Here is a 14,626-nt window from a genome sequence, read left to right on the forward strand (position 1 = left end):
GACTGGGCAAATTGAACAGCAGACTTTCATACTTCACATTTCTGGAAAATGGACATCAAAAACCAAGATGCTATTCAATTCAGTTTTCCATGATAGTATCTTCCTGGCTGGTAAATAGCCTTGTTTTCCTGTGTCTTCATGAAGTGGTGAAAGAAAAAGCCCCAGGGTCTTTTCTCCTTTCCTAAGAGCACAACTCTGTGGAACTACAGGATATACCCAATGACCTCACTTAGTCCCTCCATTCATGCCTCGAGTCCATGTGGAGAGCTGCAGCTTTAATGTATGGATCTTGGGGGACACAGTTCAGTTACAGCAGTACTCTCTTATGGTCTTCCCAATGTCTATGGAATCTATTTATGTTAATGTCCTCTCATTTCTGACTCTGGTAGTCTATGACTTTTATATTTCTGATCATTCTGAATAAAGGTTTGCCAATTTTGTTGACCTTTTAAGATCCAACTATTTAATTTTCTTCATTTTTATGTTTTAAGTTTCATGTCTTCTCTGCCTTGCTTCCGTCCTGCTTGATTTAGTTTTTTTTTTTCTGTCCCAGTTACTTCAGTTAAAAGCTTAGATTATTTATTTGATACATTTTATTTTTCTAACAAGCACTTTCTGCTGTTTCTCACAAAGTTTGATGTGCTCATATTTTCATTTTTATTTATTTCTATTTTTTAAAATTAATTTAATTTTAAATTAATTCCTTGTTTTCCAAATATTTGGGAGTTTTCCAGATGTTTTTCTAGTTTAATTCCACTATATCAGAAAACACACTTTGTATGATTTCTGTCATTTTAGATTTATTAGGGATTACATAAATTTTACAGTAAAGTCTGTCTTGTTCTATGTTTCATGTGCACAGGACTAATGTGTATTCTGGTGGTGTTGAAAGATGTGCATTGTAGCTTAGCTCCCCTGAGTTTCAGTCAGCTACCATTTGTAAATTCTGTGTCTGTAATGATGTCCTGTTTATTTGTTCTATAGATCAGTGAGAGAAGCTTATCAGTACCTGTGATGAACCATTTTCTTAATTGTGATAGTTGTTGGGTGCATGCACACTTAAGATTAAGGTGTTTTCTTAGAAGATTGGCAACTTTGTTTTCTTTGTCCCTAGTTACATTCTCTTGTCTTATGCCTGTAAGCAGAGACTGCTTGTTAGTTTCCTGGCCACCCAGACACAAATAATCACAGTAGGACAAATAATTTCCCCATAAATTCAACAATTTAAATGAAATAGAGCAATTCCTTCAAGGGCACAAACTATTAAAATTCTCTCAAGAAAATTAAATAACTTAGATAGTTCTATATCCCAATAAAAAAAATGTTCAAGCCCAAATAACTTCCCTGATACAGTTCATTAATTTAAAATATAAATAAGACCAGTTCTATTGTTTCTGGTAGAAAAACTAAACAATACTCATCTGTGAGTTCAGCCCTGCTCTGTTATCAAAGCAAAGGTATTACAAAATAAGAAAATTATATGTCAGTATCTTTTGTGAACATAGATACAGAAATCCTCCATTAAATATTAGCACACATAATCCAGTAATACAAAATACATCTATATTTTTATCTATAGATAAAAGATAGATTTTATCTAAAAAAGTCAGTGCTTCTTTTTTAAATTCTCAAGAATCAATCATTGCAATTCATTATATTAATATTAATAAACTAAAGAAAAATATGATCTTAATACCTACAAAAATCATCTGACAAAACCCAAATTCAATTATAATCACTAAAAACCTCACCTAAAGCTATGGATAGAAGGCAATGTAAGAAACTCATTGAAGAACATCTCCAGAAAGTCTACAGTTAACATCCTACCTAATGGTGAAAGACCAAGTCATCTCCCACAATCAGGAACAAGAACATATGTTGTGTTTCTCTACTCCTATCACACATCATACTGTGGATTAGCCAGAGAATAAGGTAAGAAAAATAAATAAAAGTAATAAAATTTGGGTTCTTGGAGTACTTCTTTTTAGAGCGAACATGATGTTATACCTGCCAGGAGAGGGCACTGTAGGGACCCTGGAAGACAAGGGGTTCTTATTTAGTTCTGGAACTAATTTTTCTCTTAGCTCTTGCTTGGCACTACAAAGGCTAGAAAACTTAGCAACTTTCTCTGCCACCTGTGTGGTTGAGTCATTTTTCATAAAAGGCTTGAGTACCATCTCTGCGAAAGGAACCTCCTGAGGTTCTCTCCCATTACACCAGGGTACTCTTCTGAGTTCCCTTCTGAGTTCTGAGCACCATTATAGTTGCTCTAGTGTTACACTTAATATTTAAATTTAAATCAAATTAAAGTTGAAACTTAAATCAATCTAAGAAATGATCATACAAATATACAAATATTCTAGAAACATACACATACAGCATGCAAAGGATTCACTTCTACATAATTGTTTGGGAGGAAAGTGGAGTCTAGACAGTTTGGTTGGCAGAATAAGGCTCAAATAAAGCCATGTCTGCCAATATTTATAATTAGCTACCTGTGTTGGTTTGTAAACAAAGTGGGACAAAGTGGGTTCATAGTAAAATTCTTCCCATCTTTGTGAAAAGCTTGAACATTTCTTTATTAAAGAATGCAGAAGGGGCCACAGGAATGGTGCAATGGTTAGGAGAGCTTACTACTCTTGCACAGGACCCAAGTCTGGTTCCCAGCAACCACATCAGGTGAGTTACAAGCACCTGTAACTTCAACTCCAGGGAATCTGATTTTAGAAAGATAGAGGAGCTGGTCTGGTCATGAACTTATGTAGCCCCAGCATTTGAGATAGTAAGGTAGAAGGTTCCTGATCAAGGTCAACCTCAGCTATATAACAAGACCCCATTGTAGAACACAATGAATTGATTAATAAGTGGATTTTTAAGTTTTAAGAAGACAGAATGTGTGGTACAAAAATGGTCATACTGTGGTCAGCTGACTTTCAACACAGTTCCAAGCTTACCCAATGAGGAAGACATAGTCTCTTCAAAAAAATAAATATCCACATGCTAAAGAGTGAGGCTGGACCCCTGTCTGACACTACTTGAAAAAAAACAATATTAATTAAAGACCTAAATATACGAGTTAAAGCTTCAGCAGTCTCAAAAACATAAGGATTTTTTTAAACAACAAACAAAAATAATATAAGCCTTCCTGTCCTTAAATGTGACAATATTCTTAGTTTTGGCATTAAAAGCACAATTAAAAATATAAAAATAAAGGATAAATTGGATTTCATCAAAATAAAACTTTTGCCTAAAAGTACACTGTCAATAAGTAAAAGGAAGTGCTAGAGAGATGTTTCAGGGGTCAAGAGCATTTGTTACTCTTGCAGAGGACGTGGTGTGGTTTCCAATACCACATGGTAGCTTACAACCAATGGTAGGCATACATGTGGTGCTCATAAATCACTGCAGGCAAAACACCCATCCACACAAAATATAAAATAAAACATTTTAATCTAAAAAGAAAGTAAAAGGACGATGCACAGAATAACAGAAAACCCAGACAAGTTGTAGCACAGATGGGCCAAAAAACTACTACAATTTAACAACAAGAGGCAGGAGGGTTTGGATGGATAGATGGGTGGTGAGTGTGGTTATGACAGGTATCCGTGGGAAGGGATGAGGATGTGAAATGACACTCCGAAGACCCACCTTCCCAGGAATGCCTGTGAGATGCTGGTCTCAGCCTATGTCCAGCCACACACCTAGTCAGTGGAATTCTCCAAGAAACCAGGTTGGGTAAGCAGTGGCTTACCAAGCCACTTCCAAGCCACACCCAGGCCTGGTCCCAGAGAACAGGCCAGAGATGCTTTCTGACTCCCTCAGAGGGACACACACACACACACACCATCCACTGGACTACTCTACAGGTCAAATAAAGCAAAGGAAGGGTATTACTCTTACATCCTAGAAGAACCCAAGCCCCAGCACCACAGGCTTGACCAACCTTGTGGCCAAATTCCTGCCCTGGGCAGGAATGAGTGCCAAGGCAAGAATAGAACTAGAAAGTTTGTATGGGGCAACCAATGGCATGTAGGAACACAGAGGCCACAACAGAAGACTACTGTGAACCATCTTTACTCTGCTACCCCACTCAGCAGGCACTGCAACAAGGGTTACGATCTGGGTGTGGCATGAGCCTGCCTAGACTCATAAACAGCCTCTTGCTGGTGATCACTCTAGCCGGGAATATGTTCCTAGATGTCTCCTCTGAAATGCGAAGAACAGTTCTAAAATTCAGGTTTTTTCAAAAAGCACGAAGAGTTGATAAATGCTGCTCTATACCCCATACAGTAGAGAGCACAAGAAGCAACTTGCTGGCACCCACAGCAAGTCTACGTTAAGTCTTTCCAAACAACTGCTTTGAGTTTTGTCTTGCACCTTCGTCTCTGCCTATGTCCCCAGCATAGCGTTAGCATCACTGCAACTGACCACTCTATTTTTACCAAAGGCTGTGTTCCCTCCTCTAAAGGATCAGAACAACATCACACAAATGTCCCTTGTGGCCAACTACATCTCTTTTCCAGACATTAGAAGCAGATAGGAGACATTTTTTCAATGACAACTGTTTAGGGGAGACCCTCCACTATGGACTCTTGGTGGCCCAGAATAGGATCTTTTTGGTAGCTAGAGGTGAGCCATGGGGTCATCAGCAGCAGACATGTGAGTGCTCTTCATAGGAAAACCCTATGCTAACAGCAGGGCCTGTTCTCTCTGGCCTGTGGACTGTCTACCCACTAAGACATAAGCTGACCAAATTTCTCAAGCAAAAGTAACAGTTGTTCATTTTATATAACAGATAACTAGAAAGTAGGAATAAAAAGCAGTCTCCTGTGTGCGCGGTAGCAATATTTCAGTCTTCTTTCTAATCTTGCATTCATGGTAACCCTAAGACCATGTTCAACTACTGGGAAGGCAGGGTGGAAAGGACATACTTGTTTTGAACACAAACACTGCCCGTCCTGTTAAGGCACAGGCAAATTGTATATTCCCATTTCTTCTTCAGTAAGATGGTTGGCAACAGAAACCTCATGGGGCTGCTTCGTTAAGCTGAACATGGAACCCAGTCTGGAATAATCAGCACCTTCCCATGACAGAGACAGTCACTGCATACTGCAGCAAGGTCTCATACCAAGGCAGGCAAAAAAGTGAACTAGGCTCTGAGGCCTAGAGTGTCTCCTTCTATGGACCCACTGCCCAGACCAGAAGAAGTCCAGCTACACTATCCAGTACCATAAACTCTGGGATATAATCCCCCAAGGTGCACACAGAAACTTCTTCTAGAGCAGGGCCTTTAAGTTTATCTGAACACACTCCTGAGAAGCCAAGCTATACCTCCCACCCTGGGTAAGGGGTAGCCACAGTTAGAAAGATCTCAAGAACCCAAACCCTGGAATCAGCTGCAAAATAGAAATTTTGTAGAGGGACCCATGTGCCAGAATGGCGTGCAGCCTGTACCTCCTCCAAGAGACACCCTGAGGCGAGGAGTGGGGACTGCCGGTCATCTCCAGCTGGGAGAGGGTTCCATAACTAGGATTACAAGAGCAACACAGGAGCTGAGGACTTCAGAGTTTGTGCCACTCAGATTTACAGCAACACAGGGCTCCTGCCCCTTTCTGAAAGAAGCCACACTCTGGAATTTTCTGCCACTCAAGATTGGAGGGAACAGATATTTCTGGAGCCACTAACTGGTGAATTCCTGGAATGAAATTCCCTCCGAAATGTGAGTCCCAGGTTACTGTCCTCTGATCTCTATGAAGGAGCTGCCTGCGCCACTTCCACTGGCTGTGCCCGTGGTGCCCCAGTAATGGGAATGGCTGAGGCAGACTGTAGGGCGCCCCTTGCCAGCATCTGTAAAAACTTCTAAAAGATATTAGGTCCAGGGTAAAGAACTCCCTAATGCGGGACAGGTTATGCTTATTTGCATTGCAAGAGTGAAGGGGGTGGGGACAAAAGACCCAAGTTGGGGAAATTAAGGTCCTCAAACCATGGAACCTGACTGCTTCCCTCAAAGATTTGAGGGCGTCAAGCGAGACGCCCCTGCAGTGTCCACCACTTGGAGCAATTTTGCGTCCCCCAGACGCAAGAATGAGTCGAAGAAGGAGCCCCGGACCAAGCAGGAAAATCTCAAAGTGGCTACTGCAGAGGCAAAGACCAGAGATCCCTTGAAACCCAGGAGCACTTACCCGGGGCAGGCGGGGCGCGGAAGATTGGGCGCGCCCGCTGAGGGAGCCGCAGAGGCCGGGAACTGTCAGCTCTCTCATCTCCGGGACCTGCCCTCAGGACTAGAGAAGGAAAGCCCCACCCCGGCACGCGAGCCGCCCTGCCCCGCCCGGAGCTGCAGGAGCAAGGGAAAGGCGGCAGGGGGCGCACACACATACTCGGCTCTATCTGCCCCGTGCCCTTTGAATATCTGGGGTTCCCAGGTCTGACTGCCTGGATAGGGTGGCACCGCCTGCCCTTTGAGTCCCCACGATCCTCCGAGGTCTTTGTGCCTATATGTGATCTTACCCCGGGCCTCTCAAATTCCCAGAGCAAACCTCCAGTTTGTGCACCAAATTTCACCTGGGCCTCAGGAGGTCCAAGTAGTCTCCTCCATGTTGCAGAGTTGTGGGTTGGGGCGGATTTAATGTGACCCTCCTAGCCTGCTGTATGGAGTTGTTTGGAGAATCAAAAAGATTAAAAGCACAGTATTTTTATACTTCACGAAGTATAAAATATTAGTTTGTTTCTTTCTGTCACAGAACTTAACTAATGAGACATATTAGACACATTGGGATCCTTTCGGGGGACATTCTCATCTGAAGCTTTTCAGGATGTCACATGGTTAAGTTCAGCCCTTAAATGTACCTGTTCTGCTGTCCTGGTTGGCCTAGGTATCAGGACTCCTGCTAACAAGCTCAAGGTATCTTTCATAGAGTCCCTGAAGCTCTCATGGGGGCAATCTGCCCTCCATGTTCTAGTCCTCATTCCGCCTTCCATTTAGGCAACCAGTCCTGATTTTGACTCTGCCCATGTTCCAGTTTCTGGGACACACCTTAATGTCACTGTCCATTGAGTAACGTTCCCCGATTACCCTTGTTTGCTCCCTGCACTGCACCGGCTGCTTGGTCAGAAGGCATTCTTCCCTAGAATCTCTCAGTGGACTAGTCCTGATAGCACAGAGGTGAAAGGTACCTTGTCTTTTTCATGCACAGCTCTGAAGCTAAACAGCTAACATCTTCTAGTTTGTGAGTTCCACCAGAAAATCTGGGGATATGGGATAGCTCTATCCTGTTCTCTATTCTGTAAACATCTCTGCCTGACATAGGCATAGGCTATGTCATAAAACATAAAACATAGGCTCAGGAACAGGGACTGAGTAAATGTATTTCTATTTGGATGTGGGCATCAAACAATGTGCAGATACACTACCATGCTTTTTAATCATTAATTGTTATCTTGATAGGCTTTTTGGTAATGTAAACTATGCATAGAAATTTTTGGTTCGCTAGAAGTGAGGTTACTGTAAACTTTATTTTTCTTCTTTTAAATTTTCAAGATGTTTGTGATTCTTGTATAGCTTTGTTAACGGGCATGCAGTGTTTTTGATAATCTGGAGCAAACAGAACTGCAGGTGTAATGAAGTGGTGGTGGCATCTGAGAGGCAGAGAGAGGTTCTGCTATGCACAGCCTGCTGATGGGGGAACTGGCATCCATAGGTACCCTAAGAATTTGGGCTTTGCTGTCCCTTTCAGGACCTTTGGAACTTTCCAGAAAGAGCTTCACTCCTCTTTCACGGGAAGACAACCTTTATATCTCAAGACAAGCACAAGTCCCACCACACTTACCTTGTCTCCTCAGAACCAACAGGAAGGGGAACTTCACCATTGATTCCTGAACTGGCATGGAAATTGAGGATTTCTTTACCCAAGTACAGCAGAACACTTGGTCCTTGATACCTTCAGGGTATAAGTCATCAATCTCAGATGTTCTCACAATCTCAAGTCTCTGTAGAGATAATCCTTCAAAAGAAAGTACCACCTTTAAAGCCAGGAACACAGCAGACAGAGCACCCCATGTTAGGAGCCCTAACTCTTAGGGTATTCCACATCAGGATGTCTCTGGATTTCTCAGCAGCGTTTCCTGAACATAGGGACTAGTCTGTACTTACATGATGTGGGTTTCTCCTCTGTATGCTATGAATATGTTTTAGTACCATTGGTTAATAAAGAAGCTTCTTTGACACATTATTATTTTCAAAGCCATCAGGAAAGTTTCTGTTCAGGTCACAATCATTTTAATTTTCCCTTATGATACTGAATAACTGCTGCATTTCTTGACAATTTCAAATCCATCTGGGTTCATGGAAGCATGATGTGGATCCGAGTGCTGGTGATTAATGTGTGATTTCGGCATCTTTCCTGTGACTGGTCACCAGATAGTCGATCCGGTGTATCAGCAATTTTCACCCCACAGCCTCGTCCCCAGGCATATTAGCCATGTATCTGAATTCTGGAATTCCAACTCTGTGTTCCTTTGGAGACTGCTCCACAATGAGAATCTACAGGTTTCTACCACTCACAGATTTCCTGATGCTGCACAAGTGCATGACTGAATTCTTTAGGAATGCCTTCATTCCTTCCTGGTGGTGGTATCAGAAATCCAGGGTGGCCACAACTGGCAGCAGAAGCCCCAGCCACAGGCGAGTGAAGTCCATGTCCACCACCAGGAGTGCATCTTGGCCCAGCTAGCTCAGTTGGTAGAGCATGAGACTCTTAATCTCAAGGTTGTTGGTTCATGTAGGAGGTCCTTCTGTCTATGTATTGCTTTCATTAATGAATAAAGAAACTGCCTTGGCCTGCTGATAGGGCAGAACTTAGGTAGGCGGGTAAGATGGAACTGAATGCTGGGAGGAAGAAGGGTGGAGTCAGGGAGAGATGCAATGGAGCCACCAGAGTCAGACATGCCAAATCTTTGCTGATAAGCCACTGCCATGTGGCAATTTACAGATAAATAGAAATGGGTTAAATTAATATAAGAGTTAGTCATGGGGGCTGGAGAGATGGCTCAGCAGTTAAGAGCATTGCCTGCTCTTCCAAAGGTCCTGAGTTCAATTCCCAGCAACCACATGGTGGCTCACAACCATCTGTAATGAGGTCTGGTGCCCTCTTCTGGACTGCAGGCACACATGTAGACAGAATATTGCATAATAAATAAATAAATAAATAAATAATTTTTTTTAAAAAGAGCTAGTCAATAGAGATAATGGGCCAAGCAGTGTTTTAATGAATATGGTTTCTGTGTGACTATTTCGGTTCTGGACAACCAGGACAAACAAGCAGCCTTCCTGTTACAGGTTTGAGTGCCACACTGGGTGCCAAATGCAGCATGATAAAAACTCAGAGACAGAAATTGAGGTTCAACCTGAAGGTCAAAAAAAAGAGAAAAAACAGTCAGATACTGGCTCTTACCTCTATCTCAGTCCAAAATGTGTATCCTGCCTTCAGGATCTCAGAATGAGAATGAGACTGTTTCTGTGAGCTGCCTCCTTCTATTATAAATACCTCTCCAGAGCTGGAATTAAAGGTGTGCACCACTGAGATTAAAGGCATGTATCACCCCATTTCTATGGCAAACTAGTGTGGTTACTAGGATTAAAAGTGTGTGTTACCACTGCCTGGTCTGTAAGGTTGACCAATGAAGCTGCTTTGCTCTCTAATATTCAGGCAAGTTTTACTTACTAAAATACAAATGAAATATCACTACACTTCTATTTATATGGCTGTCCGGGGTCCCTGCATCCTTGAAGATATGACCACCCACCTCTTACTACAATGGTCAAAATTCAAATGGACCCCCACCCCAAACCACAGCATCTTCTTTCTGCCTTGTAAAAAAGACACTATTGGAAGCTTTCTGCTCCAGAACCCCCCCAACTGGAATCAGAGATGCCACGACACTGAGCTATCCTTACTCAAATATTACCTGTTGGGTTCTAGTCCCTTTCATTGCACCACTTCCTGTCCCCTGACTCTGTATGTGAGGGTTTGAGTACTGCTGAGGGCTTGGGAATATAAAGAACCCCAGATACCACAGTCAACCCTGGGAACTCTGCTCTGGATGTGGCAGTTCCAGAGAGTTGCTGCCACACCACCCAGACGCTGGCCACTGGAAGGTGCCTACAGCCAAATCCAGCTCCGAGAACTCACAGGGGCATTTGGAGGTGCAGAAGAGCAAAACTGCTTTCTCTACAGCTGAACTTCAGTGGCAGTTGACTTCAACTGTTCCTGGCCTCTCCCATTCATACCCTTCTGAGCTGGGAGGACAGAACTGTGCTTCATCCTCTGTGGTGGTTTGAATGAGAATGGTCTCCATAGAGTGACCAACCAATGCCTGGGCTAGCCTGGGATCCGTGCCATAAGAGTGAGCCAACCCCTGACACTGCCTGTGGTGCCAGGACCCAGAGGTTGGATGGCCAAGAGACCTAGATTAGAATGAAACACAACTGGCCAAAAAAGTCAGCATAATGATTCCTAATGATATTATGCATACTCATAGATCTACCCCAACTGTCACCAGAGAGCCTTCATCCAGTAAATGATGGAAGCAGATATGCAGAGACCCACAGTCAAACATTAGGCCAAGCTAGGAGAATCTTTCTGAAAAGAGGGAGGAAGGATTGTAGGAGCCAGAGGAGTCAAGGACATCACAAGAAAACCCACAGAAGCAACTAACCTGGGCTCATAAGAACTCACAGAGTTTGAATCAACAGTCAGAGAGACTGCATGGAACTGACCTAGGCCTTCTACATATATGTGACAGTTGTATAGCTTGGTCTTCTGTGGGACTCCTGATAGTGGGAACAGAAAATGTTTTTAATGCTTTTGCTGGCTTTTGGGAACCTCATACTGGGTTGCTTTGTTCAGCCTTAACACAAGGGGAAGTGCTTAGTCCTACTGCAACTTGATATGCCATGCCTTGTTAGAACCTGTGGAAGGCCTGCTCCTTTCTGAAACAGAAACAGAAGAGGAATGGATGTGGGGAGGGGAGGTGGAGAGGGGGAATGGGAGGAAAAGAGGAAGGGGAAACTGTGGTCAGGATGTAAAATAAATAAATAAATTTAACTTAAAAAGAAAGTGACCCCATAGACTCCTATATTTGAATGTTTGGTCCATAGTTGTTGGGGACTATGGAGCCCCCAGACCCTGAATTTCCTCTGACCCTCTGCCTACTGGAGTAAACAACTTGTTTTTCTATGCATGCAGCTGCTCTGAGAAAACAATTAGTTTTGCAGCTGCTCTGAGCACGAGACCCTCAGGAGTTCCTGATGGCAGGGGAGTGGTTTCTGGTGGGCCTGCAGCTGAGAGTTAGGGCATGGCCATTAGTCAAGGAGACCATATATAAGCTGCCCTGAAACACTCTAGAGAGAATATTCTTGGCATTACCCTCTCTCTCTCTCTCTCTCTCTCTCTCTCTCTCTCTCTCTCTCTCTCTCTGTGTGTGTGTGTGTGTGTGTGTATGTGTTTCAATCTCCAACACCTTGACAAACTTGCAAACCATACTGTAGCACGCAGCGTGTAGAGCAGACATTGTATTACAAGTGGAGGCCCCAGCAAGATCAGAAACTAGGGATCCCTAAGAGATCATCCTCGGGAATAGTGAAGATGTTGAAGATAGGTGTGTGTCTATATGTTTCTTATCTCCAGGCTCTTGCTCGATAGCAATCCCGCATGATGCAGGTGCCACAGGAGGCACAGTTGAGATTGGAAACTAGAGATGCCCTGAGGGTCGTCTTCTGAAAGACTGGTCAGCAGAAAAGTAATAAAGAGGAGGTGGGAGGGTGAATTAAAGGCCTCAAAAAGATAAAATGTACACAGAGAATTTGGATTACAGAGAGACATTTAATTCTGGGAATTGCTAAGAAAGGTATCCTAACTTTAAAATTTGGGTCTAAGGATTTGTTGCTTTGAAAAAGAGGTTCTGCTTTTGTTTCCACAGAAGATGAGGACCTGTGAAATCCTTCTAGATTAATGTGGTTTGATGGACCAAGATTCCCCCAAAAGATTGCTGTGATTACCCCTCCAAAAAATTACTTTACCCAAGTAACAGCAGAAAGTAGTTTTAAAAAAAATAAAAATAAAAACAACGCCCAAATTCCCTAAATGATTTTTTATTGGAGGTTGTGGGGCCCAGGGGGATGCTGTAGGCAGTGGTGGTGCCAGGAGCCACAGCGGGGAGTGAGGCTCATCAGCAACTACGGCAACAAGTGCTAAAACCAAAGCTGGCAAGCTGGTCGTCCGCATGCGGTATAAGGTGGTGGTGGGGCAGCGAGGCGGTGGCGGTCCCTGGCTCTGCACACCCAAGAGTTTGTGGCGCAAGAGGTGGGATTTTCTACAGGATCCCAGGCTAGCCCAGGCATTGGTTGGTCACTCTATGGAGACCATTCTCATTCAAACCACCACAGAGGGTGAAGCACAGTTCTGTCCTCCCAGCTCAGAAGGGTATGAATGGGAGAGGCCAGGAACAGTTGAAGTCAACTGCCACTGAAGTTCAGCTGTAGAGAAAGCAGTTTTGCTCTTCTGCACCTCCAAATGCCCCTGTGAGTTCTCGGAGCTGGATTTGGCCGTAGGCACCTTCCAGTGGCCAGCGTCTGGGTGGTGTGGCAGCAACTCTCTGGAACTGCCACATCCAGAGCAGAGTTCCCAGGGTTGACTGTGGTATCTGGGGTTCTTTATATTCCCAAGCCCTCAGCAGTACTCAAACCCTCACATACAGAGTCAGGGGACAGGAAGTGGTGCAATGAAAGGGACTAGAACCCAACAGGTAATATTTGAGTAAGGATAGCTCAGTGTCGTGGCATCTCTGATTCCAGTTGGGGGGGTTCTGGAGCAGAAAGCTTCCAATAGTGTCTTTTTTACAAGGCAGAAAGAAGATGCTGTGGTTTGGGGTGGGGGTCCATTTGAATTTTGACCATTGTAGTAAGAGGTGGGTGGTCATATCTTCAAGGATGCAGGGACCCCGGACAGCCATATAAATAGAAGTGTAGTGATATTTCATTTGTATTTTAGTAAGTAAAACTTGCCTGAATATCAGAGAGCAAAGCAGCTTCATTGGTCAGCCTTATAGATCAGGCAGTGGTAACATACACCTCTAATCCCAGTAGCCACACTAGTTTGCCACAGAAACTGAGTGATGCATGCCTTGAATCCCAGTGGTGCATGCCTTTAACATCTAATTCCCCACAAGAAAGTCCTACGAATCCATCCTATGAAGGTGAAGTCTAGATTGTAGTGGAGTAGCAGAATGCTGGAGATGTTAGAAACGTGAAACATTTACTAAGGAAAATTTACATGAGTGGGTCACATGTGCCACAGGTAAACAGATGTAGAAGCACAGTGCTATCCAAAGCTACTAGAGCACAAATAATACCAAAAGAGCTCCAGATGCTGGACATGGAGCTTCAGGACTTGGCATTTGCACTGCTGTATTTTAGAGTGGATGTTCCAACTGCTGGAGGCATAGCTTCCTGAAACTTTAACTGGAGAATCTGACATTCATCAAATTCTCTTGCAATTTTACCAGCACACTCATAGGCACAAGCTGCATTCAAATTGGAAAGAAGAAACCCAGTAATATGGCATTGGCTCTCAAACAGTACACTGTCAGACTGTAAGAAGATGAGAAGGTTGTAATAGGAAGCTCCAAACTCCTAGGTTGGCAGGGAAGCCTAGGTTGCCTGGATTGTCTAAAGATGTGGAACCACAAAAGAGAACTAGGGCAGACACTTCGTGGGTACTGAGCCCACAACAGGTAGAGCAAATCCCACATTCATTACCCTGAAGTACCCATTCTTTGGAAAAATATCTCCACATTCCCCTATTCTGAACTGACTTGTTTCCCACTGTATCTGTTCACATGTATAGGGGGAGAGGAGTTCTCACCTGGCTGAAAGAATCTTGGGGTGCTTTTGTTTGTATGGTGTGTATGGATGTGCACATAAGTGTGTGGAGATGCATATCTATGTATGTTCATGTGGAGGCCAGAAGTTGACATAAAGTTTCTTCCTCTATTATTATAGTATAGTATAGTATTATATATTTTCTCTCAGTGAACCTGAAGCTCACTGATTGGTTTGACTGGATGGTCAGTGAGCCTCAGAGATCTTCCTGTTTTTTTCCTCTCAGCATTTGGAGTCCTGCACCACCACACACAGCTTTTTATGTAAATGTTGGGAATCCAGATTCAGGTCCTCATGCATATATGGCAAGCACTTTATTCACTGCGCTGTCTTCCCAACCTCAAGATAAAGTTTCATCAGAATCTTCTCAAGAAAATGGGGACTAGCATTGATAGCAGCAGAACAGGCTGTCCCCATCAGAAGAAGGGGAAGATCTTTTACTAAACTGCTGGGATGTGAAAGGGACAAGTAACTTTCCAAAGGTCATGGGTATTACGTTTAAAAAGAAATTTCTTCTTGTAAGACATAGATCTGGGCTGTCCAGTTTGTCCTTGGGGACATGATGGTATTTCCAATCTTTACAATGAGTAGAGGGGAGGGAAAGACATAAAAATAGCTATTGGTTAACATCTACTTCTTGTCACCAGAGTAGTCACTATCCCATCTGGAGGGATAGACGACCTTAACCAT

General features: G+C 43.4%; 1 protein-coding gene across 2 annotated transcripts in view; it reads right to left on the reverse strand.

Annotated features, from left to right (window-relative positions):
- The window catches only part of Ahrr (aryl hydrocarbon receptor repressor), an 85,650-nt gene extending 79,345 nt beyond the window's left edge, over positions 1 to 6,305 (reverse strand). For both annotated transcript variants that reach the window (XM_048459198.3, XM_085676560.2), the window contains exon 1: positions 6,183 to 6,305. The gene's annotated coding sequence lies outside the window, so the exon portion shown is untranslated. The remainder of the gene's footprint in view (positions 1 to 6,182) is intronic.
- Between the last annotated feature and the right edge of the window lie 8,321 nt (positions 6,306 to 14,626).

The sequence above is a fragment of the Myodes glareolus genome, chromosome 15 (genome assembly GCF_982192425.1).
Source record: "Myodes glareolus chromosome 15, mMyoGla1.1, whole genome shotgun sequence".
Lineage (NCBI taxonomy): Eukaryota > Metazoa > Chordata > Mammalia > Rodentia > Cricetidae > Myodes > Myodes glareolus.